The 27,156-nt window shown below is 37.7% G+C and overlaps 1 long non-coding RNA gene across 1 annotated transcript in view; it reads left to right on the forward strand.

Moving 5' to 3' along the window:
* The window catches only part of LOC150087057 (uncharacterized), a 52,598-nt gene that overhangs the window by 24,323 nt on the left and 1,119 nt on the right, over window positions 1-27,156 (forward strand). The gene's annotated exons all lie outside the window — the stretch shown is intronic.

Below are 27,156 nucleotides of genomic sequence, written 5' to 3' on the forward strand. Positions count from 1 at the left end.
CGAAAAATTTTCGGACGATGTAAAGATCTTCTATCCTCTCGTCAGTCTTTTATGGAAATCAGAAACAACAGTGGTTCAAGAACCGATTCCTGGGTTTCCCTGTTTCAGTTTCCCTGAACCCTTAAGGTATCGTCAATGATAGTGTTAAAAATCCTTGCACCACATTTGTTCAAATGAATACCATCTCTACAAAATCGAATCCTTCTATCTACAAGTGCGTGCCATGCTGATAAAAAAAAAAAAAAAATTCTCTCCCTAGAGCCTTGCAGATGCTCTTAAGTCTTGAGTTAATCCACAAAGCTTTCAGCATTTAATTCCTCCTATTGTGTGTGGGCACAATTGTAGACAAATACACATTCTGACCTAACTCGCGGCATTTTTTCAGCATGGTCCTATATTTATCCAACAAATGGTCTTGTACCTTTATTATCGTTAGTCTCCATATGAAGAATAATTCTCTCTTTACCTCCTTTAAAGTCTGACACTGTTTGTAACATCATCAGTTGTTGCTCTTGGCAAACACACTCTGGTTCTGGACCATCTATCTTTATTACAAAAAATGTTACCCGTTTTCGTGACAAGTCTCCCAATAAAAGCAGATCACCTTCAATCAGAGCAGTCTTCACTTGACTATTCTTTTCTGGGACCCAAATTTGGGGTGCATCATTGGCATGTCATGAGGTACTTGAATCCCTGACGGGCTCTCAGTTACATTTTGTTTCTAGGGCAACCACTCGTTTCTTCAGTGACTAAGGTTCTTCTCGTAACGCACCAAGTTCTAATTTGAGATCGGTACACTCTTTACATCGAGTGCAAAGAAAAGAATCGTCAGTTGAGCTAAGTTTGTCCACTAGACCAATCTTAAATACATGCTGAAGGTTATACAAATGACCTCATGACTCACGCCATGCCGGAAATGCCCGCATGCATTTCCGTCTGGGTTACGATCTCCTTGGACTTTGTATTGTAAGTACATTACGTAGTAATCATTACTAAGGTAAAATCTGAACTTTAGAAAGATTACAAAAATTTAAATTTACAATATATTACAGAATTTATTTCACAAAAATAAACCAGCCTAAGTGACTACATGGATTTAAACTATATATTAACTACAGTTGATTATATTAAATTAAAAAATAACACAATGATTCCGAAAATTAGCCTCTCATGAATTTCCGAAACGCACATTCGCTGTATACAATCAAGTACAGATTATACGTGTCAAACCAACAAATAGATATATTCTAGAAACAATATAATTATTGCCAATACAGAATATTCGTAGCCCAGCAAATCACGGGCACAATTGACTACAGTAAACCCAAGGGGGCAGTCTAATTGTAATTTGTAATGTCCACAATGCATTTAATTTTTCCTTAATAGGTCATGATTTGATCTATATTTTTGATCCTTTCCGTACAATCTTAGATGCCCTACTTCAACCTCTTGAGCTTGTTTCAGCAGGTGGTTTCTCTTGTCTGAAATTCTTGCAGGTTATGTATTGTGTTGCCCAAATTATAGTATAGAGATCCTACATTGGCAAGTTTTTCAAAAAAAGTTACGTTAATAAAAGGTAGTCTGCAGCCAATCTCAATCCACTGCAGGATGGAAGCCTCCTCAACAATTCATGTTGAGTGATATCGACCTTAATATGCCACACTGGTCCAGTGAGGGTTGGCAGATCGACCGTGTTTAGGTCAACGATTCACGATCGACAATCATGAATCGTCAGGCGAATCACATTCCCAGTCAGCTGCGGTGACATTTGTCTAGGTCTGATTTCATGTGAGAAACGTGTGGGCAGATTTATGATGATTAATGCAAAGTGCTCGAGATATGAGACTTAAGAAGGCGTATGATCCTTCAGTAGTGTTTACTAGACATTTGTTTGTCGCAGCAGTCTCGCTGATATTAGAATATACTGTCCCTATATGGTTCAGAGCAGCACAACTTCGATCAAGAATTGGAAAATATTCAAAAATAATAATAAATAAATAAATCAGTGAGATTACTACTCAAATTAGACGCTAAATCAAAGATTTTTGTTATCTTATTTAATTAAACAGTGGAACTCTGATCAAACTTAAATTAGTCTGTAAACTTTTACATCATTAAAACTTTAGATACACATTGCCTAGAAAATACAACTTATGTTCCTTTCTTCCACTATCGGTCTACTTCAATCTCTCTTTTTTTTTTCTTTCTTTTTTTTTTTTTTTAAGCCAAATATAGGACTGACTACGTGAAAAACAGTATTTTACTGACGGTTTTTATTTTACTGAACAACATGCAACTAGATCCTTTCTTAAATTTCATTCCGTCTATAAAACTTCGACTTAATAGTTAATTTTTTCCTAAATGAAATAACTGACATTGTTTGCCATGTTTGGTCATCCACTATACGCTTTCATTAATTGTTCATTTGTGTTTTTATATACAAATTTATGTATTATTCCTTTAAACGTACTACGTTATTTAAATTTTCTGCTAAACTGTACGTATACATTGCTATTGAAGTTTATTCTGTAATGTACTTTTATTTTTTAATTAAAAAAATAATGATTTAAGTATTTTTAGGAAGAATAGGAGGCTTAGAGCATTCCTTGAATGTTATATTAGTCTTAATAGAAAGATCGTATCTCGTCACAGATTGTAGATCTTCATTTGAAATTCTCAGAAGCTTCTTCGACCCCTATCCAGCCTCCTTTATGCCTCTGCGCTATAACACGACACCGCAATATTTGCATAACCAGTGCTTTGCATAAAATGTTTTTATTCGTTAGTATTGTAGACATTTTAATTCGAGTCTTCTGTACTTTATAGATCAGTTCTAAATTAGAGTTAAATGATTATATGTCAAGCTCTTGAGAGTGACAAGGACAGTATTTATCAGAGTCCGAGAGACAGGATATTAACACTACTTCAAATCAAACATGTCCGCTTCCTAAACATTTAAGTGTTTCTAAAATAGACTGAATTCTGTTGCTATGTGTGTTTTCCTTTCTGGTACCAGTGTCCCCACAGTCTGCATGTTTTCGATTTCCCTGAAAGACCTAGAGGGCGCAATAGGAAACCCTATTTTTCATAATAGTAAGCTACGCCAATGCCGTTTCCTATTACGCCCTGGTTCTTGTCCCACACGAATTAAAATTAATGATGACATAACGACGTTTACAGAAAGGACAAATCTACACTAATTTCAGTCATGTTTTTTCGAGCGAAATAATGTATTTTCACTTGATGAATTGGGCCACAGATGTACCTTTTCTATTACTAAACACCGAAGAGGGTAATTTTTATTAGTCTTTTCTTTCATTTTTCTTTTTTAATTCATTCTCTCGTGTTGCGAACCCTTTCTCTTTGCCGGCGACCTCCTAGTGTAGGAAAGAGGTGGCAGGTCATTGGAACGGTCCTTCCTCGCCCCCCCTCTTAATCCCACTTTAATGTTTTACTCAGAACGCTAGGAACGCGGTAGGAGGGGCTTATTAGAATCTTCGTGTGGTGACAGAAAATTGGCGACAAGGTCAATGGACAGGCGTCTCTGCAGCATATCCTACAGTATCTTGTAACCAGTTTTTTTAGGAAGGCAACATCAGTTTCAGGTTTTCTTTGCCAACGAATTTAAGACGATGAAATTATTTTGTCTACAAACACGTGGAAAATTAATAAGATTATTAAAACAAGCAATTAATAATATAATTTTGAATTCACAAGGACAGAATGTTTGTATTATGTTTATAATGATAATTATTATAAAAAAAATAAGAGCCCATACTTAAATGCAGTAATTAAAAGCGCATATAAACAACTACAAAATAAATGACAGACATCAACAAAAAAAACTGAGTTTAAACATAAACTAGAAAAAGAACTCTTGAATAGGAATCGTTGATATTTGGGGGAGGGGATTAACGACAGCGAACAGAGCGACATCTATCGAAAACGTTACGTTAGAACTCCAACATCCACAAGCATGGGTTTTGAACATCAGATGTAATTTTGTAATGGTGTCCAGCCCATTTTTGGATCATGGACCGTTAGAAACAGGTCTTTGTAGAAACGGGTCGCATTACGCAGTCTTGTGATATCAGACTGTTGAGTGTAGAAAATGGTTGAGGAAAGTCATCTACTGTCGTGTATGCCCACGATGACGTTCAGAGGAATCAACGTCAGTGTTGGTCTGCTTCTTGTAGTGCGACAATCATAAGTTATTTCTATTGTACTGTAAACAGTTATTAGCAAAATAGTGCTTCACAAAATGGTTAATTATGCATAATATCGTGCTACTTTTGTTCTTGTTTAGCGTTAGTTTTCTGATGCATGTTATTTGTCATTAAAGTTTTGGCGCAGAATGTTTTGCATATCACCAAGCAAAGGAACTCAACCGCAGTTCTACGAAAATTAATCTTGCACCGTTGTCCCATTCTTTTCCATGCTCAGTTACCTTTTTTTCATGGAACTGTTGTTCCAATTTTCCATTCATAAACGCATTCTTTTATGTTTGCTGCTTCATCGAAGCACTTTTCCATCTAGTCGACAAACTTCTTCCATAATTAATACGCCGTTAATAATACATATAAAAGAGTCCACTGAATTTAAATTTTAGATTGCAATTTTGAACATTTATTTTCGAACGTTGCATCCTTTACTTGTGTCGAAGCTAGTCAATTCAGTCAATTCAGCTGAAAGTAAATTAAATACTTCACATGTATTTTTGGACTAAATATTAAATTTCATCTGGATTCCGGATTTGAAAATATCTTATCTTATATACATGGTGTATCATAACATGTGGGACCCACTTCAGGGATGGATTTAGGACCTAAAAAGCAATTTAAAAGAAGTTCATTTAAACATAGGTCTCATCTTGCTTGTTTCCTGGTTACAGCCATTTTTGTGTTTTCCAGCAGTTCTCTCCACAAGCTGAGTTAGCATAGCTGACCCCATTCAACTGTTTATAAACAATGTTCGATATCTCAGAGGGTCTTGTTGTGGTTATGCCAACAGGAGTCCTATTCATATCGAAAGATGGCAGATATGTATAGAGTTATCAAAACTAAAATTACTGTAACACAGAGCGAAAACGGATACAAAAATAGATTGTGACAAGTTTAATAATAGGAAATATACATATATTAGATTAGATACATACAAACAAAAAGCTTTCGGTTGTTTTGTCAACCTTCCTCAGTTAAACTGACAGTTAAGAATGGAGCATGAGGGCGTGTACTGCCAATCTTGTACGTGAAGTGCGTGATTAATTGTTGGATGTTGAAGCCTGTGACTGTGATGCATGCGGACGTTTCCAGCGTTTATCAATAGTCAGGATTGCTGTTTCGATGATAGGGTGGATTTGACATCCACTCTTCCTGTTGACTGAGGTATTGGAACATTTGATGTTCAACGACTCCAACCAGGCGCGTCGTCGATAGTGGCGGGACTTATCCACAATCACGACATCGCGTTGTGGGTCAATGTTGGTGGGTTGCCCAAACGTGTTCGGCAATAGCTGAGTGCTCCACATCAGCTAAGCAGATTGCTCTTTTGTGTTCGGAAAGGCGTTTTTCGAGCCGTCTCCCAGTTTCCCCGATGTAGCAGCTAGTGCAGTCACGGCAAGAGATGCGGTAGACCAATCCGCTTTGTAGTAAGGCGAGGACCGGTGTTTTTACTTTAGAGATGAGAGATCGTAATTTTCTGCTTGGGAGTTGTACGCATTTTATGCCATGTGATTTTAAGACTGTACAAACCTGTTGTGATAGGTTTGGGTAGTATGGGATAAAGGCGCTCGCGGCTGAGTCATTACCTTGGCTGTTTCTGTTGGTTGCTACGTGGCCATGTGTCTGTAGGTCACACCTGTCAAGGGTATTGATAGGATAGCCACACCTCGTAAGATCCGCCTTGACTTTAGCAATTTCGGTGCGCCTCTCATTTACAGAGCTAAAGTGTGTCCAGGCATGAGTTAGCAAGTTTCGGCTATGCGCGTGAGCTGCGGAAGTTGGTAAATTGGTCAGCACACATTGGTTTACGATGGACAGTTGTCTTCAAGCTCAATGGTGTGGCTATCCCATCAATACCCTTGACAGGTGTGACCTACAGACAGATGGCCACGTAGCGACCAACAGAAACATCAAACTCAGCCGCGAGCGCATTTATTCCCATACTGCCCAAACCTATCAGAACAGGTTTGTAGAGTCTTAAAATCACACGGGATAAAATGCGTACAACCCCCAGGCAGAAAATTACGATCCCTCTTCAATAAAGTAAAAACACCGGTCCCCACCTTACTACAAAGCGGATTGGTTTACCGCATCTCTTGCCGTGACTGCACCAGTTGCTACATCGGGGAAACTGGGAGACGGCTCGAAAAACGCCTTTCCAAACACAAAAAAGCAATCCGCTTAGCTGATGTGGAGCACTCAGCTATTGCCGAACACGTTTGGGCAACCCACCACGACATTGACCCACACCGCGATGTCGTGATTGTGGATAAGTCCCGCCACTATCGACGACGCGCCTGGTTGGAGTCGTTGAACATCAAATGCTCCAATACCTCAGTCAACAGGAAGAGTGGATGTCAAATCCACCCTATCATCGAAACAGCAATCCTGACTATTGATAAACGCTGGAAACGTCCGCATGCATCACAGCCACAGGCTTCAACATCCAACGATTAATCGCGCACTTCACGTACAAGATTGGCAGTACACGCCCTCATGCTCCATTCTTAACTGTCAGTTTAACTGAGGAAGGTTGAAAAAACAACCGAAAGCTTTTTGTTTGTATGTATCTAATCTAATATATGTATATTTCCTATTATTATACTTGTCACAATGTATTTTTGTATCCGTTTTCGCTCTGTGTTACAGTAATTTTAGTTTTGATAATAATGAATCCAGAGCGCACAGGCCTCTTTAATCATATATTCAGGAATCTCTACAGGTATAGACTTGCTAGATGCAATGCAGCCGAGGCAAGACGTCTGTATGCAGAAAACTGTCCTAATTGTCATGTGGCCAAATAAGACCTTTCTGAGAATACATAAACGCCTTGCGGAAGCTGGTTCATTTAGAAAACGTGTTTCATATGATGGTAGATCCATCACCACCACAACAGCAAATCCGACAAACACCTGGAACTTTTGAGCAGGTGAGGAGGTCTATGATGAGGCGTTTGCAGGCCTGTGTTCAGGCGCACGTGGTCATTTTAAGCATTTCCTGTAAACGTAAGCAGATAGTTGCTGGAACACAAAAATGGCTGTAACTCGGACACAAGGAAAAATCAGACCTATACAGTATTTACATAAACTTTTTTTATTGTTTTTAGGTCATAAATGCATCCCTGAAGTGGGCCTTACATGTTATGATACACCTGTATATTGCAAGTGGGATAATTAACAATGATAATCGATATTCGTTCCCCCAATTAAACGTTGCCGAAACACAAGCGTTGTATGTGTTTTGTCTATAGAAATGTGTGTTCACGAGATCATTTTCATATCGTGCGCTGAAACCCCTACGACTGAGATCGGCGTAGAATTAAGAGACTTTTAGCGAAATTTCTCTAGTCGTAGATGGGAATTGAACCTTCCATTCCAAACGAGAGGAAGATGGCAATGCATCGTGCGGACTAAGCGACCGCGGAGTATCGTGGCTTCTAATTAGATAATTTTTCGTTTTGCATTGAATGTTTGGAGATCGAGATATATCAGTTTCGACCAGAAAACCCACAATTTTATGGACATAATTCATATGAGCGGGAAAGGTTGTTCTCGTGTAACTCTCGTGAGTTTTTTTTTTTTTTTTGTTGTCCCCCCCCCCCATGGTATTCAGTGAATTCACGTCTGGGCTTTGTTGCTGGAAATGGCAGGTTTGGCCTTATTTTCCTCAAACCACTGACAGTGCTTTGACATAGTGCATTTTCAAGCTGATAAAAGTACAGTCTCCCCCCCGCCTTCAAAAGACCTGTCACGATGCATATAAGGCAGAAATGTTCGGAATGTCACAACAGATTAGCGGTATTCATGGGTTCATTGATGATAACCAGCGATCCACGTCCAAGCCCTGTAAAACAGGCCCATACCAGCTGACTAATACCATTTATCTCCATTGTTGGTGCAATACAGTCTGAGTGAAACCGTTCATTGGGCATAAGCCACACCTGAGTACGTACTTCCATCTGATGACAGGATTGTGTTCAAGCATGAATGACAATCCCTGCATTTTTCAGATATTCAGGAATCTCTACAGGAAATAATGTCTACAAATAATTCATCTTTCTCTTCATCCAACCAGAATTTGAATGACGCTAACTCTTGTGAAAACATCTTTCTACCCTGTCACTTACCAAATATTATGCCAAACAACTTATGCTTTACTGCAGCATCAAAAGATGCAATTACTGTATTCTATATGAATGCGCGCAGTCTTGTAAAACATAATGATGAAATCCTCGCTCAACTGACATCATGGAATCTGCATCCAGACCTGATGGTTTTTACTGACACCTGGTTCTCTCCTGAGATTTCAATCCAAATTCCAGACTACTCTCTTTCAAAGTTGCAGAGGTGATTCAAAAGGTGGTGGACTTGCTATTTATGTTCACAATCATCTGCGATGCTCTGCATTTCCTACCCAATCTCAAATCTGCCTGATCAAGCTTGTGAACTCACTTTTATCCACATTGCCTCTTTGGTGATCGGGCGTCTATACCGACCTCCCTCAGCTTCAGTTAACAGCTTTCTTGTAACTCTTGACAATACTCTATCTCACTTCACAAGCAAATCCCTAAGCCTTCTACTGATTGGAGACTAATATTAACATTCTTCAAAGCTCTTCCTCTCAAGTGCAAGACCTCCTAGATGTCATTACTTCAAATGGTTTCTCTCGTCTTACTGATGGAGATATTTCAACTAGAATCGGCGAGTCCCACAATAAATACCCTTCTTGACTTCGCAATTGGGGAATGCTCTCTCACGTATGCAATACTGATACAAATATTTTGGATCATCGTCCCATCTTAATGGTAACTGAAAGTGAAAAATAAAGCAGAGATCATGCGCACTTTCAAATCTGTCACTCCAGACTCTCTTAATAAGCTTTGTTACCAGCTCCAGCAGCCTACGTGGGATGGATGCTTGCCACAAGTGATCTTGAAATTGCGACTAACTGCTTTTTTAAGCATATCCTAAATAGTTATGAAAAATACGTGTCATATATTAGGAGCCGAGGGAATAAAAAGATCACCAGGCCAAGAGGAAAAATATGCTCGTTCATCTCAAACAAGATTCGTAACATGTTAAAGAAAAGGGACAACCTTGGAGGAATTGCTAGTGCTAGAGCAACAGGAATAGAGGCAGATAAAATTAAATACACAATGTACAGAAACAAACCCACTGACTGCATTCGGTCAGAGAAAAAAAAAATACTATAGTTCTCAACTTACAGGTATCATAAAAAGCAAGAAAATATAGACAGTTTTGAACAAGCTGTTACCGGGAAGGAAACTGAAATCACGGAGCTACGTTGGAGATGTGGTTGAAAACGAGGTACTCATTTCAATGCCCAGCTAAAAGCTACTGCCTTCTGCAACCACTTTATCTCAAGTGTGAATAACCTCTTTCAAGACGAACTTAACTCCAGAGACAATGAAATGAGAGAATCTGCCAAGTACTAATCAGAAACATATTTTTTCGCTCCCCTCTCGGATCAAGAGATTTTAGAAGAAGGACATCAATTGAAAGAAAAGGGAGCCCCTGGCTTTGATGAAATGCTCCCCTCTCTGCTGAAAAAGGTCCTTAGCTCAATTTTTACACCATTGAAGTATACATTGTATACATTCAGTCTCTCCTTTCAATCTGGTAAATTCCCTTCTCAATTCAAAAAAGCAATAATCGTCCCTGTTCCAAAGGGAAGCCGTTGTAACTCTATCAACAACTTTCACCCAATAACGCTACTCTCAGTTTTTGCAAAATTATTCGAAAAAATACTTCATAGCAGACTCATGGGTTTCCTTGAAGTAAATCAGCTCATCCATCAACAGCGGTATGCCTTTCGCTCAAAAAGATCCACCAATCTTGCAATTGTTGACTTCTGCTCAAGGACCATTGATAGTCTTGAAAAGGGTCCCTGTGCTATAGCACTGTTTTTTGACTTATCTAAAGCATTAGATTGCATAAATCATAATATTCTACTTAAACTCAATAACCTTGGCTTGAAAGGGAAAATTAGCCTTCTCCTTGAAGACTACCTTACTGATAAGCAGTCACACTCCGACATCTTATTTTTCCAGGATAGTACCTCAAGGCTCACTTCTTGGACTTATCCTATTTGTTCTTTACATCGATGAATTTCTCTCTCTTCTTCCATCTTCTCACCTAGTAGCGTATGCCGATGATATTTCCATCCTGATTACAGATAAAGACCCTAATGAGCTTCAACTCAAAATCTCCGCCTTGCTCTCTGTGATGCATAGTTGGCTTAAAAAGAATCAGCTTATACTAAATCCAGAAAAATCAAAATATATGGTGTTTAGAACGAAAAACAAACCACTAAATATTGATTTCGACATAACATACAAAGAAAAATAACTTGAAAGGGTGAATCAAAAAACCAAGTTTCTCGGAATCTGGCTAGATGATAAGCTAAGTTGGGTAAAAAAAATAACCCTACGAAAGAAAACTTCGTCACTAGCGGGAATACTCGCCAGGGCCTCTGCCTGGGTGACTCCTTCCCTTCTCAGGCTAGTATTCCTTTCTTTAATTCAGCCGCACCTCAGCTATCGAACTATCACATGAGGTACCAAAAGCCAAGAAAACCTTGCGATAATGAACTCCATTCTCAATCGATACGTTCGTTCAATTTTGAGCCTTCCCTGGAACGCATCGGTTAGTTCGAGATGCAAGGAAGTGAGACTCCTCAACATCTATCAACTGCTACATAAAGCCAAGGCGGTCTTTGTTTACAATGCTTTGAAGATGCCGGACTTTCCCCCTCTCTTCAGATCCTTTTTTCATAACCATAAAGAAGAAATATCGTGAGATCTAAGAAATGAAGCCAACCTGAAGGTTCCGCTTTTCAGAAAACCATAGGTCAGAAAAATATAAAATACAGAAGCGCTAAAACATGAAACGAACTTCCTGCAAAAATCAGAAATGTCGTTTCACCAAGAAACTACTAATTGAACACATGACCAGGGTTGTCTGATTCAAATTACCTTCCACTCAACTCTTGGATTTTAAAAACAACGGAGGAAATCTTTACCAATATGGAAATAATGTACAAATGCTAAAGGAAGCAGTTGGCAAATAGTTTGTAAATTTCTGCGCATATATCTCATCGTTTTTATTTTCTCTCATTTAATTGTAAAAAATGTTCACAATGCTATTTCAAGTAGTGATGGGTCACGAAGTCTTCTGCAAAGACAAGTACAGAAAAACCCAATTTATTTATGTCTTTTCTGTTGAATTACCTGTACAATTTCAGAACTCTATATTTTTAATGTTATTCGTAGGGGTTTCTAATGGAACATTCCTAAAAAGCCATTGGCTTATGTGCTCTTCCTCCCTTTTTGCTCTTATGTCCCCCAAAAAAGTTTAACATAAAATTATTATTATTAGTTCTCGGAATCGTCTATAAAAGGGGATCATTATGAACATATTTTTAAGAATGTGACGAGGTATTATACAACGTAGAACTATTTTGAGACCGTTTCCGGTGTAAATCTTTAAACTGGAAACTGCCCATAATACCACTGGATATACGTTGAACTCCATTCATAGCAATCGTTTTAAAGCTGGAAACTGCGCGCATTTTTATTCAAGCAGTAACTACATGTAGCAGCCTTGAGCACGTGATAAAGCCTAATGAAAATCCTGGTTGTACCCTGGAAGAGGGGACTTTCTTTCAATGTATTTTAATGGAAAGGCCCATTTGACCTGCCTCCTGCTGAGGTTTTCTTTCCCTCTTTTTTATTTATTTATTATTTTTTTCTTTTTTTTTCCCCTTTTTGTTTTTGTAATCAGCCGGATCCAGTTCCTCAAACTAGTTTTTCTTACTCCTGTAGTCACTCACTTCAGGCTATGCTTATGTGCATTTTCTCACTAATGATTCACGACTTGCCAAATACCTTCAAAATGTTTGGTGCCAATTTACAGATTTGATTAAGTGAAATGCATGTTTTGCATTAAGATATCTATCTCTCTTGCAGAGAGTAAGAAATGATTTCTTCTTTTTTTTTTTTCGGTTCAAATAAAATGAGATGAAAACAAACGTTGTTCAGAAGTTTCACGAAGAAAGATACGATCCAAACTTTCTCTCTCTCTCTCTCTCTCTCTCTCTCTCTCTCTCTCTCTCTCTCTCTCTCTCTCAGTGACAAGCAAGTTGCTGTACCTCAGTAGTGAAAGGCTATAATTAACTATATGAAATTACCCAACACGCCATTGCGATGGTCCATATCTTCGATGTCCGCTTGAATCATGAAAATAATGTAAATTTTCTTAAGTTACAAACAGGATATTTTTATATTTTAAACTATCAACGATGGTTTGCGTTCTCTCTAATACGATTTATTTATTTCTGTAAAATGTCACTCAGATCTTATCACAACAGAAAAACCCGTTGGAAAATTCGATGGAAGCATTTTAAACTGCTAATAATAATTTTTACTTATATTGCATGCACACCGTCGAGGGCCCACAACAGACCCATAATCTTTACGATCAGAAGAGCAAGCAGTCTGAAAATTAATCCTTCGACTTCGCTGTAAATGTTTTGTAGTACATTTGATGGCTTGGAGTTGTCAGGTGTTTCCGGTAGATAATGAGAGAGAGAGAGAGAGAGAGAGAGAGACGAGTAGGATAAAGGCAAGACAGGTATAATGGTTGTGAAGATGCGTCATATAATTCATGTACGAGGTGAGGGAATTATCTGGGTTGCCTTTTACTTCTTTCTTCTATCTCTTAAGACCCACAGAGTCACAAAGATGTGAAGATACGCTTTGATAAGTAAAGCTACGGATTCAGGACTCCAAGAGTGTGCAGAACATTTTCTGCGAAAAAGGACGTACTAAGGTCACTTGTCAGTTACTTTAAACTTGCAGAGTCTAAAGAGATGAGTTTGTTTAAAAGTTTCCATCTTTTCACGAAGTCAGACCACTCCGCTTGTTACAGCCTCGTGCAAGAGCATCATTGTTCTGCCCCAAGCCTTCTTTCTGACTTGCACTTAATAAATCTTCTTGGTATTCTCTCCAGGTGTTCAGTCCGTTTTCTTCCATATTTCTTGACGTGATCCGTCGATAGCAGTTGTTTCGTGATGTCGTCATTTTTCTTCTGTCCCCACCCTGTAATCCAGCTGTTCTTTCCAAGTTATTGCTGCTCTATTAATTCATATTTAGCCTCTAGAGAGAGGAACATTAAACATTCAAATGCAACCTAATTTCTTCTATTCTTTCCTTTTTATTATAGTTAATAAATAACATTTAAAAAAAAAAACATTAGCCTTTTTCTTCTCTTTTGTTTCCCTAGCATAATTTTAATTCTAACTTCACTCTCTTAATTGCCTATTTTTATTTTATTTCTCTGAAATTATATTTTTATTATTCTGATTATGTGTTTAAGTGCGTGCCTATATTTATATATTCGCATTTTGCAAACGATAATTTCATCAACGAATAGTTTCGTATCTAAAATATATTTGGATGAAATTATTCCAACTGTTTTATTAACACCACATATAAATTAAAAATGTATCGGTATTTTTAATTTAGCAACGTGCGCTACAGATCATATTTTTATTGGGTCTGCTCTACCATTTCCATTTATTTCCTCTACATATTTTTGTTTGAATATTGATCGCTTTTATCATCGAGCAAGATTGAAGAATTTGTGTTGTTAACCTTATGAAAATGCATTTTCATAATCAATCCAAACGAAGTGTTTCTAATTTATATTCTCCGTATTTTTTAAATAGAACTGATCGAAGTAAATATTGGGTCTGTACATGGTCTTCCGTTGTAAAATGCATTTTATTTTTCATTCAGTGTTGGATACAATTAATGGATTTAATCGATTTTCCAAGGTTATTTGTTGTATATATTTGGTTGCCACTTAGGTCTCAAACTCTTCCCGATTGGGAAAATGAAGGAAAATCGTTTATTGCTAGACATAACTAAAGTAGTTTAGAACAGTGGTGGGCAAAGTAATTTCATGCAGCAAGCGAAACTATCTTTTTTTTTTTCAATATTTATTTAATGATATTTTTCCTGTCTTTAATATTTACCAGTTTTGTGAATATTTTACACACACACAAATATAATTTTGTGTTCGGAAGATGAAAGTAATGAGGGATTATATATATATATATTCGTAATTTAAGAATAGGTTCTAGCGGTAGCACAGCGGTTATAATCGCTATTCTTTCTAGGTTGAAATCCTGTCAATGAAGCGAGGAACTTTCATGGACTTTTTCATACTGTGGCTGAGTTAGTCGGCCTCGGGCGAGGACAGCAAGTTTGTTTTTCGTCCAGCAAAACAGACAAATTGACCGGAGAACATATAAATTTAACCATGATTAATATTCTCAAAATTTGCCTTTACTTTACAATTGCCTCTAAATCAATGTCTTCCAATTTATATCAAACCTTGTACATTTAAATTTTTCTACCTTTTATTTTCCCAAGTTCTTATGAAACTCCGATACACAATACCAATGATTAATTCAACTTAATTACTGTATCTCTCCTATCTGAATTATTTCCATCATTAAACGAAACAACAATATTGATTTTCAATTATCTTTACTTTCGGTATTTATCATTTACAGTATTTATTTTCTACCTTGAAGTTTCTACTCCTTTTCTCTCTTTAGGGAGAACAGAAGTAGAAACGTCAAGAACCAAAGAAATAAAATATGACGGTCTAGCCAACAAATAACTATCCATTTTCACCTCCTCAGTTTCAGTCTTAATCGTGTTTTAAAATTAAAAATTACTACTTCAGATACATTCTGCAAACTTTAATAAGTAAGTTGGCAAACAAAAGATCAAAATATAGAAGTTTTAGTGCGAACTTTTGAGTAATCCTAAAGTCCGTTGCTCAAAACCACTTCAGTATGAATCTTATACATCCTTTATAAATCAAATTATCATTGGCGATTGTAGTTGCAGTGCGGTTTAAGTGACTTAGCCACATTCAGCTATATATAATGTCTAAAAACTGCGTTGTTCTGCGGTCGATTTTCTGTTTGCTGGATGAAAATCCAGTTTCTGGGAGGGAAAACCATCTGAGACTGACGCTGAATTAGTCTGAGAAAATGACGAATAAAAATTCCTTTGACGGGATTTGAACTCTGGTCTTTTCCATCTGGTGTTGGGAGGACGGTGATAATACCAACTGTGCTACCCACGAGGGCAATTATCGTTGGATGCCAGGTGTTACACTGATTGGTTGTATCTCACTGATGAAAAAACTAGAGAAAAATGGTCTTCTGGGAGGTGTTACTATATTACTCTTACGACGTCTCTTTTTATTACCTGATTCTAACATTGAAACTGTACAATTTATCTTTTTCGTTCTAAAGACTGTTCATATAAATTCAAGGAAACTGCCTCTTGTGTTACCTTTGAAGGAAGAGAAATTATATTAGGCCAATCTCTCGGCCAAGGCCGTCCTAGCTATACGAGCAATGGCTGAAATCTTATATCTATTTGAACTTTTGCTATGACGTAATTCGCATCCCTGCACCTTCCTCCCCCCCTTCATTTTGACATTAATATTGTTATGATAGTTATCTTCAGTTGTAACAACTGGATCAGGTTGGAACGAACAAAATATTTCTTCAGATTATAACACCACCTCCATTACCTTTTAATAATTAGAACGGTGTTTCGCGAACTGCTTTGGTTTCCACCAGAATCATCCCCTATCATTAGAGGGATGTGCTCATCGCCCGAGCAAATGATTTTCCGCATTCCCAGTCCCGATTACTCCCATCTGCATTACTTAGCAAAGCTACGATAGGCGTTCACTGTGCTGATAAGTGCAGGTAAACAGCATTTCCCTTAGCTCAGCCTCACTCTGTCTGCGAACTACATTTTTGTAGTAATATATCACGCTGTGTTGTGAGAGACTGAAAGGGGAAGAATCCTTAACTAAGTAATAAATTCTCGGTTTATTTTCAGCCATGATCCTAGTCTCAAAGGATTAGCGATATTTATGGAATGATGCGCACACCGTGCTGAGGATTCTGCCCATCTTACAGCACCCCTAATGCATAATAGATTTTCATATAAAACGAAATTTTCTTCCCAACACGATTTGCACATTTTCTGATAAATTAAAAAGAGGAAATTTGTGCGAGTAACGGAAGCAGAATCATGTTTATGTCTGCACCTTCGTCTGCTGGTACAGCGCAGTCGCAACACGCGAAAGCATATGTGCTACAGTTCGCGAGAGGTGTTGGATAAACAAAAATATTATTTAAAAAATAAACTATGGATATCTTACATAAGTGAATTAAAATTTACGGTATCCATATATGTACTAGATACTACTTAAAAGTTAAGGAATGTATTTAAAAATGTTTAACTTAATTAATTTTGAACTCATAATGAGGTTAATCAAAATACTCTTCGAGACTTAGTGAGTCCCAGCATAATACCATCACTGGAATCGTGTCTACATCTATAAGTTAAATTTTAACCTAATTTCCTTTTAAATTTAAAATGTACGCGTAAAAGGCAGCTATGTATTCTGTCACCAGGAGGCAATAAGGAGATGCTGTACAAGTATATAAATATAGATAAGAAAAATACCAGGATTCACGAGGTTGGTGTTAAAGGTGGGCGAACAGGGTAGTCGTCCGGGGCGCCGAAGTGTCAGGGCACCAGCTGGGAACTATTTAGAAGAACTTCTTGCTACTGGCGCCACTAAGGAAACGTCTCGCTCGCCCTTGAAAAATCCATGCAAGCGTCATCAGTGCTGATAAACATTCTCACAAATAACTTTTCTCCGGTATATTTATATTACAGAGAGATAATAAAAATATAACTTCTTTGTAGAAAAATATACTCGTATATAAAGAAAGATACATGAAGCAAACTCACTTGCAACATTAAAATGTGTGTAATGTTGTTTTCCCTCAATTTTTTGTATAATTATTTAAGTACAACTAGAGGAACAGTGGAGGCTCCAAGCTTTGAGAAGCCAAGAAAGTACTAATACTTTTTTGTTGTCACTAGTGAACATATGAACCAAAAAAGAAAAATTATTATTTCGATAACTTTTTTATAACTTTTGATTCATTTATATGCTCGGTAACAATCGTGATGTACAAAATGAAACATATGTAGATAACTTAATATTAAAAAAAAAAAAAAACCCTTATTCATTAAAATTTATTTTTATCTCTCTATACATTAAAGTTTTCTTCCTAGTGATATTTATTCGAGCCAATGGGAGAAGAGGGTGGGCAATTACGTCACTACAAATGTGCAGGTAAATAATTACATTGCTGTCGTCCATTGAAAGACAATGGCCTCCATAGCGTTCACCAACCTTGTGCACGTGCTTCACTCTGTAATACATGACCACGCATGGCATCATTTGATGTTCCATTGTAATGTCACCTGATGAAGGGACCCGACATAGTTTGGTATATTTTGTAAATAGTTTAGTATTTTATATATTTTTTAAATATTTGTATAGTTCGTAAATATTTCAATTTTAAATGTTTTAGTCCTGCTCTTTCGGATGCAACAATATCGAACACTAAGCAAAAGACACTTTTCCTAAGTGACCTATGTAATCGTAGGTAGATATTTATTAAACCTTGAATGCTGCGTGCTGGGGGTTTGGTAGCCAATGGGAGAAGAGGGATGCGGGTTACGTGGTACAAGTGGGCAGGCAATTACGTCACTACAAATGCACAGGTAAATAATTAGATAGGTCATTTCCTGATTAGATATCGATCATAGTGTTTGCGTAAGGCACCACCTGTGGTTTCTCATATCTGTACCATCAGTACTCTTGTGATGAATACAGAACCGCTGTAAAGCCAGAAAAGTGTTGTGCACGTGTAGTTTAGTGTTGGGTTTTGTTGTTTGTGCTGGCTTCTTGGCTGCAGGGGCCCCTTGTGGGACTCCACATTGCCTGCGAGTGGTGGTCTCCACGTGACTCCGCCAGTCGGAGTGGAGCCACGCTGTCCACAGTACTCTGGCTGCTCTCCATCAGGGGTCGCCAGAGCTTCCTGACGGAGAACAAAAGAAAAACAAAAGCATGAATCAGGGAAATAGCTGAAGGATGGGAGTAAAAGGAAGAGGAAGAACATTAGTGCGTTTCAACAGTTGTCTTTTACGTAGAAAAGATTTGACTTATTCCGTCATACCTCTACATTTTACGTAGAAAAATGTGCGCGGGGGTTGGCGAGCAGGGAACGTATCCCCCTAGTTATTATTATTATTATTTATTTATTTTTATTTTATTTTATTTATTTATTTTTTTAATTTTTTTTTTGCAATTAAGATTCGACTAGTAGCTGTTATTATTATTATACTGCCGAGAGAAAAAATAAAAACAAAGAATAAATTTCTAGCAAAACTGTTTCCTATAGGAAACAGTTTTTTATTTATTCTTTGCTTTTCAAAACACTTAACAATATTTTGCCTATTGACTCACCTAAAAACTCTTCCAATGAATATACAGTATTATAGTTTCTGTAGTGGTGCAGCAGAAAGTCTGGATTTCTTCCCTCTTGCAAAATCGAATAGCCCCTCGTATGCAAAACTTAGAAGGAAACCCCTCTCCGGAAAAATCAATTTATAGCCTTATCTTAGAGGGAAATGCAATGTATTTTATACTGTATTCCAATATAAATGAATGATTTTTTTAAGATGTTCTTTTTTATTTTCTATGCTACTTATGAATACCTGGAAATGAATATCTGTTCCTGGAAAATTAATGGAGGCACTGGTTAAAGAAGCACTGCAGGATCATCTAGAGAAGACTTCAGTTATAGCTCGGACACAGCATGGTTTTGTTAAGGGGAAGTCTTGCCTGACCAATTTGATTGGATACTATGATGCAGTCACAAAAGAACTGGATGCAGGGAATAACTTTGATATTATATACTTGGATCTTAGAAAGGCTTTTGATACTGCTGCACATGGAAGACTGCTGCACAAATTGGAGCAGTGTGACATTGGAGGCAAATTGCTGCTATGGATAAAAGGGTGGTTGAGGGGGAGAAGACAGAGAGTGGTAATTAATGGACACTGCTCATCGTGGACTAATGTTATTAGTGGAGTCCCTCAGGGTTCAGTATTGGGTCCTTTATTGTTTTCTGTATTGATAAATGATATTGATGATGGTATATCAAGCTTAATGGCCAAGTTTGCAGACGATACGAAGGTAGGCAGGGTTGTCAAGGACACTACTGACACTATGCTGCTGCAACAGGATCTGGAAAGGTTGAGCAGATGGGCTGAGAGGTGGCAAATGAAGTTTAACATTGACAAATGTAAAGTACTACACATGGGAAACAGCAACCCCAGAGCAACGTATCAACTCTGTGGTACTACACTGACAGTGGTAGAGAATGAAAGGGACCTGGGGGTGGTTGTGCAGGCAGATATGAAGTTCTCTGAGCAGTGCAGACGGGCTGCAAGCGTAGCTCATGGTGTATTGTCAATGATATATAGGAATTTTTCTAGCAGGGATAAGGAGGTGATTATTCAGTAATACACAGTACTCTAGGTGTGGCCTGACCATTGCCTTGTATAAGGCAATGGTCAGGCCACACCTAGAGTACTGTATACAGGTCTGGAGGCCTCATTTCAAGAAGGATGTAGAGCTGCTGGAACGAGTACAGAGAAGGGCAACAAGATTAGTGAATGGAACAAAGGGGTGCTCTTACGAAGAAAGGCTTAAGTTTTGCAAATTACAGTGTCTGGAGACTAGGCACCGGCGAGGTGATCTGATAGAGGTGTATAAAGCCTTGAATGGTTTGAGCATGCTCAGTGCTGATGGGATTCTTCCTCTTGCTCAGAATAATCATTTGAGATGGCATAAATTCAAATTGAGGAAAGACAGATGTAGGATAGACGTGCGGAAATTTGCCTTTAGGCAGCGGGTGGTTGGTTGGTGGAACAGACTTCCATCCCTTGTCGTGGAAGTTGATAGCCTAAAAAAGTTTAAGGCTCAGCTGGACAGGTATTTCGAACGAACAGAGGGGTGAAGTGGAAGTGGTTATTTTTTATTTATTTATTTTACTTTATTATTTTTTTTTATTTTTTGGCTGATGCTGCATAAGCTTGCTTTCTTGCATCAAATGCCTCTACTAATGCTAATGCTAATGCCCCACATTGCCAGTGGAGTATTGAATCTATATGGGACTGTTCGTCTCATATAGATTCAATACTCCACTGGCAATGTGGGGTATTCCTCTCTGTCAGTGGCAGGAGTTATTTTCAACTCTTACTGGATGCAACAGATTTTTAACTTATTTGATCCATCATTGAACCGTATTTGCCCATTGTGCCAATAGATGGCAGCACGACATAACTTAACTTAATGTTATTTTTATATTAATTATCTTTAATTGTTGTTCCTTTGAAATCGGTACAAAAAGAATAAAGATAAGTTTGATGAATGGGAATGAAATATCTGAATTAAATTAATATTTAAATGAACATGTTTAAATGAATATTTAAACATGGTTTTTTTTTTTTTTTTAAAGAATATTGTCTGATTCGCTTTACAAGCACGAGTGACATCCATTGTCTCTCGTGGTTTTAAAGGGAAGTGCCATTATCCCTGCTGGAATCAGTAATACTAAGACGCAAACTAAAGTTCTTTGACTTGAAGTTGTGAATATTATATAAATAAATTTAGAGAACTTGCAGTTCGGTGGAAGTAGCTGAAATTTTGCTTGCTCATGAGAGATGAGAATATATCATACAAGCTTCTTGTATTTATACTCAGGATACATAATTATGTTTTTATTTTATTAATTATTATTTTTTTTTTTATGTAGGGCGGCTCCTAAACGTTAACTACACTCTATCATATATAACGATGATAAAGCATACAGTGAATTTAAATAGGATACGTATAAGATTGTCAGATAAAGATGAGCCACCTTCGTAGGGTACTGAACGATCGTACATTCAGTACCGTACGAAGGTGGCTTATCTTTATTTATTTTTTATTTATTTAATTCAGGTTTTTTTTTTTTTATGTAAATTTCCCTTTTGGGCTCCATGAGGACAGGCTTAATTCCATAGTGCAGCTGCACCACCTGCAACATGGGATGATACACCACTGAATGATATCCTTTAATACTGTTCCAGCATTGAGTATGCGCGCGTATGCACACACACGCACAGGATGTGGCGAGAAAGTTCCAGGAATGGCCACAGTAAGGCGCTGTATTCACACCAACGACATGGCTGCAGTGCGTATGTTGTCATTTTTTTTTTTTTTTTTCTTTTTCGTGAGGCATTGCGACGATCATAAGATGTGTGTGTCTCAGAATATTAAATTAAAGTGACTCTTGCTTCAGAAACGCAAAAATATCTGAAAATTTGTGGAGCAGCACGTGAACTTCAAATTTCTGATTAACTCGAGGAAATACCCACCGAACGTTATGAGTCGTTACGAGAATATGTTGAAGTCTGACATGTGGAAGGGACGAGACGAGACTCAATGGTACAAGTGATTTTCTGGAGGTGAGAAAACATCCATGACGGTTTTCGGTCGGGCCCACCAACGACAGCGAAAAAATATTGAAAACTTGAAGTTGTTTTTTACAGTTCCAAGAATAATTATCTGAAAAATAGCAAAAAATTGGGGCGGACAAAGACAATGTTCGTAAAATTAATTTTCACGTGAAGTGTTGGTGTAGAAAAAAAAAAAAAGTAGGAATTCGGGACCCTTTGAGAATTGTGCATGAGCCGCCCTCCGTGCTCGTTAAAAACGACTATCGGGCCCCCTTGACCCTTTTCAGGTCCCTTGCGTTGGTAGACCTGGTTACTTCGGGATCGGATCCCACAGTTTGATTAATTGTTGCAGGTTTGGACTGTTTTCTACAGTTCTTAGAGAACGAGCATTTCCATTCATACAATTTGAGCATGAATTGTGAATTTAAACAGTGTGAAGCAAGATTTAGCATGGATTGTGTCAACGAGCATCGTTAAAATATACTGAAAAGGCACTACTCAGTGCCCTTTTTTTTTTTTTTTTTTTTTTTATTGAGTCTCACGCTGTATTATTTTAGTCAGGTTTCGCAATGCAAGAGTGAATAGCATGATGTAATAAATAGCGTTGAATATGAGTCACTTATTAGTCTCTTATTATTATTTTTTTTTTTTGTTGTTGAGATAAAAAAAAGTAAATTGCAGCCATTATCAACTGCAGGATGGAAGCCTCCTCAACAATTCATGCTGAGGGAAATGGACCATAATCTGCCACGCTGGTCTAGTGCGAGTTGGCAGATCGACCGTATTTAGCAGTCAGGGGCTTGAACCCCGGTCTACTCAAAGAGCGTGTGCCACTGCACTCCCGCTCCTGACCACTCGGCTACGGAGGCCTCTGTTGTTGATATAGGGTATATCAACTAATCTGGTCATAGTACGTCAGCTTATAGGGTTTACTGTGTATGAGACGGTAGTTCATCAGTAGCAAAAACATTATGAACTCTTTATCCTAACTCATAGGAAGAGAGCACTTCAACATAGCTAAAACACTCTGTCTGTACACCCAAATACTCGTAACAGCGAACTTGTTCAGATCAGCATCTTGTTTCCAGCTAAATGCGAGCACTGAAAAGGCAAGGCAAAGAAGCGATTAGAAATACTCAGTTGCGGTGGATGAGGGCCCAGTGTTTGAGCAGTTCCTCAACACCCGGAGAGTATTCTCTAATACCAGATTTCTAAGGCTGGTGACAGCGACAACTGGATTTACAACTAATTTTACGGTGGCAACGATCTTTCGTTCATCTCTAATAGCAGGAAACGAACGTGCAAGTGTTAAGAGAGTTAGCAAGTGCAGTAGTACAGAGCTGTGGTGGAATCTTGTATTCATTGCATGCCCACTTCAGGAGCTAATATTTAGATGTATAGATTGGATTGATCCTGGTGGGGCAAGGATCAAACATCAAACTACACTTCCGCAACCTAAAATGGTAGGAGTTAGACGGTGATCTGATATACTTCGCTATCTGTAAGTGCTGTTTCGCGATTTTCCGGAAATGATTACCATTAATGGGGTCACAAATGAAATGGGACCGCAAAGATGGCAAGCTGAATGCAAGTTTGAGCCAGTTTTAGTGTGAACTTTGATTTGATATTAAGCCCAGACTTATGGAAAGTAAATTGCAACTGTATGCGTGTTCTTGCGAGCATAACCGCTTGTATTATTTCTGTAAATTGCATGTACTCTCTGGTTTTTTTCTCTTTTTTTTTTCTGGGCGAAAAACCATGCAACTCTCGTATGAGACTGACTGACTGACGCAGCCATATTTTGAAAAAGTCCATAAATATTCTTCTCAACATTGATGGGATTCCTACTCAGGCCTTTTCCACTGGGTGTGGGGAGGACGGTGATTATATCCATATTGTCTGCTTAGATAAACAAGGATACATCTCATTGAGATACGCTAGGCCACCTTGTTGTGGACACAAGTGGCCTGTCCCCTTAAAGCCCGATCTATCGCCGCTAGTCACATATGGTACTGAAGCACCTGAAAAACTGCAGGAATCTAAACAGAATCAATGATCGCCTCTATGTCAGGGTATTTTATGACCACCTCCTTCCTCTGATGAAAAGCTGAAAGAATGAAACTGGCGGTAGTGACTTGCGAAAATTGACCTGTTGGAATGAAGTAGTAAATATGGGAAGGAGTACGCGGAAGAAATTGTTTTATGAGTATCAGAAGAGTGGCTTCTCTAATAATTTCACTTATCTTAATACATTGGAAATGGCCATGAAGTTTTTTTTTTTTTTATCCAGGGGCGGAAAAAACTTTCGACAGCGATCATATTTAATTGAAATTCAACCATCGAAGGAAGAAGCAGATAGTGATATTTGGCGTTAAAGATACAAGAGGCTGGAAGATCTAATGGTAGATACAGTTTCTTCAGTGGCAAGGAAAACCTTGGAGGCAATGATTAATTGTACAATCCAGGGACATTTAGATAGAAGTATTCTGAAGAATGCACAACATGGTTTTGTTAGGGGAAAATCATGTTTAACTGATCTTGTAAGCTATTTTGACGCATTTACTGAAAAACTAGATGCAGGGAGCAATTTCGATATAGTTTGTTTTGATTTTAGCAACGTTTGTTTTGATTTTAGCAACGTTTGTTTTGATTTTAAAGAGGTTACTATATATTGGAACATAGTGGAATTACTGGAATGAATCTAAGATGGGTTGCAAGGCAGAAGGCAGAGGGCTGTGATTAATGGATATTCTTAAGATTGGAGTAACGTCAGAAGTGGGCTCCCTAAGGATCAGTTCTTGGACCACTGTTATTTCTGATTTTCATGAACGACATCGACGAAGGAATAAGGGAAGTGATGTCAAAATTTGAAGACGATATAAAGATTTGGAGAGTCGTTAAAGATCAGTGCCACGCAGGGCTTCAGGATGGCTTGAACAGGCTTCAAGAATTGTCAGCAAAATAGCAGCTATGTTTTAATGCTGCAAAATACAAGGTCTGGAGAAAATAACATACGCTTAATGGGATTGAATTAAAAACAGAAGAAGAAGAAAGGGATCTGCGAAGTATGGTACGCGCATATAACAAATTCTCTGGGTTGGCAACAAAGCATGTTAGAATCTTCTAAACCTGATTGAGGTTTACAAGATTCTGAGAGGGGTCAGTAAAATTAATGAAGGCGGAATTTTCACTTTAATAAAGAATTAGAAAAATAGTGGCCATAAATTCAAATCACAAGAGAAGAGTGTTAGACTAGATCAAGGAAATTTTCTTTTAGTCAGCGAGTCATTGATTGGATAGTTAACTACGTAAAAAGGGAGGCGCATGATTTGAATTTTCTTATCTACTTTTTTTTGGACTGTGCAGCAAAAGCCTGTAGATTTCTTGCACTATATGGCTAATTCAAATATTTTATCAAAAACTGGGGATTCTTTCGCGTTGAGCACCTAGCTCTGTCACCTTACATTTTTGTCTACAGTTGTGTCTGTTCATTGAAGTCTTCCAGGCCTTTTCTTTTTCTTCAAAGCATCTAATCGAATGACACTATTCTTTGAATGCACTAGACAAGCGCAGCCGTTCTTTCTCTGATGTTTGTCTTGCGAAATGTTACTGATAACCACAATCCTTTGGCAGTCTGCAAGCTCCCATACATCCCAAGTAACACAAAGTAACGTATCCCAAGCCACATAGACCACCATTAATGGTCCCCAGAGCATGTCAGCAATTGAAACGCATAGCGATTGGGCAATCATAAATGCACCTTTAATGAGTTGACTTGAATATAATTGGTCACCATTGTCACGCAGCTGCTGGTAAACCGAAACAACCTCTCAGCAATACAGATTGTCACATGTAGAAAATGTTCATCTTCAGGCGTTAAAATCTCCATTTCCTCTGAAGGAATTTCTTCTGGGCTGAACTATCAGGATGTCTGGAGTTTCAGAAAAAGAACAGTTAATCCAAAGAATTGACTCAATTTATATACTTGTTCTAGTTGGTATTGGAATAGACAAATGTTGGAAATGAGTTCTTCTGCATTTGCCAAAAAAAAACCCATCATTTTCCATATGCCGAAATGAGTTGCATAGAATAATTACGGAGGTAGTGGGCCACCAGTATATTTGGTCTGTGAAACGTGCATATTCTATCGCCGGATTTCCTGTTTGACTGATCAAAAACTCGAGTTTCTTGGAGATTGCAAACATGCAATAAGTTGCCCAAGACCGACTGACCCGACCATGGTGGTTTGAAAAATTCCATACATTCCACAGGGTATGCGGAAGAACAGCTAGTGGCGAGGGTTTCTCGTTAACAAAGAGCCTTCAGTTCTGGATTTCTGGTGCTCACATTCAAGTATCAAAACTGCATCTTTGCCTTTGCGAAATAATTCGATAAATGTAGAAAGAAAATGTTGCATGAAATGATAATCTACATCTCGTAACACACGTTATGAAGAAAAATGAAAGGGCTGGAGAAATAAAGCAATAAAGAAATATCGGCAAACATCAGAGGCTGCGTATAAATAAATTTTCTGTTTATACTCCGGCACGACAACCAAGTCAGTAGAGTTTACAATAAATCGTCAATACAAATATTTATCGTATTTAGTAGTCACGGGCTTGAACCCCGGTCCACTCAAGTAACGCGTGCTATGCACTCTCGCTCCTGACCACTGGGCTACGTCAGGCCTCTGCATTTCAAATCAACAACATGTAGTGTGGAATGTAAAATAAAATTGGAGGGCAGCACAATGGAAAAGCGCAGAGAAATGGGAACAAGCATAGACAGAAGCAAAAAAAAAAAAAGTTTAAGAGTACAGTAGAAGGAACATGTATCAATAATTTATATAATTTTATTATTATTTAATTATCATTATTATTTAATTTTAATTTTATATAATTTATATATAAAATAATTTATAAATTGCTGTTGTGTAACTGCACATAGCTAAAAGGTTTGATATTTTAGGGATAAACAATTAGCCATAACGTATTGCTCAGAGGCTTTGTTGATTTAAATAACAGCCGTAGTCATATTTTAAAAATAAATTACAAATTCAGTTATTCGGATATTTTTCTTCAGTTCCGTGCCGATAGCTGGGATTCGTCATACTTTAGCTATGTCAATATATTCTGTGGTAATTCAGGCAAAACTGGAAAAACTGTCAATTGGGCTACCCAACTCTGTCGAATTTCCCAATAATGATTCGCTATAAACATTATTCAATAATACGTTGAATAATACATGCCATGCGATTACGTAGAACGAATTTCTATGTACTGTACGCATTAAATAGTGACATCTTGGAGAATAAAGAAAAAACCAAGGCTCACTATTTTCTTCACACATTTCCCGAATTTTCATTTCAAATGCAAAGTTAAATGTAGTTAAGAGAAAATAAAATATGTATTTAATTTCTCTTCGTTGAGTCATAAATATTCCATT

Source organism: Mastigoproctus giganteus, chromosome 4, assembly GCF_048544385.1.
Source record: "Mastigoproctus giganteus isolate SK-2022 chromosome 4, ASM4854438v1, whole genome shotgun sequence".
In the NCBI taxonomy this organism is placed as follows: Eukaryota; Metazoa; Arthropoda; class Arachnida; order Uropygi; family Thelyphonidae; genus Mastigoproctus; species Mastigoproctus giganteus.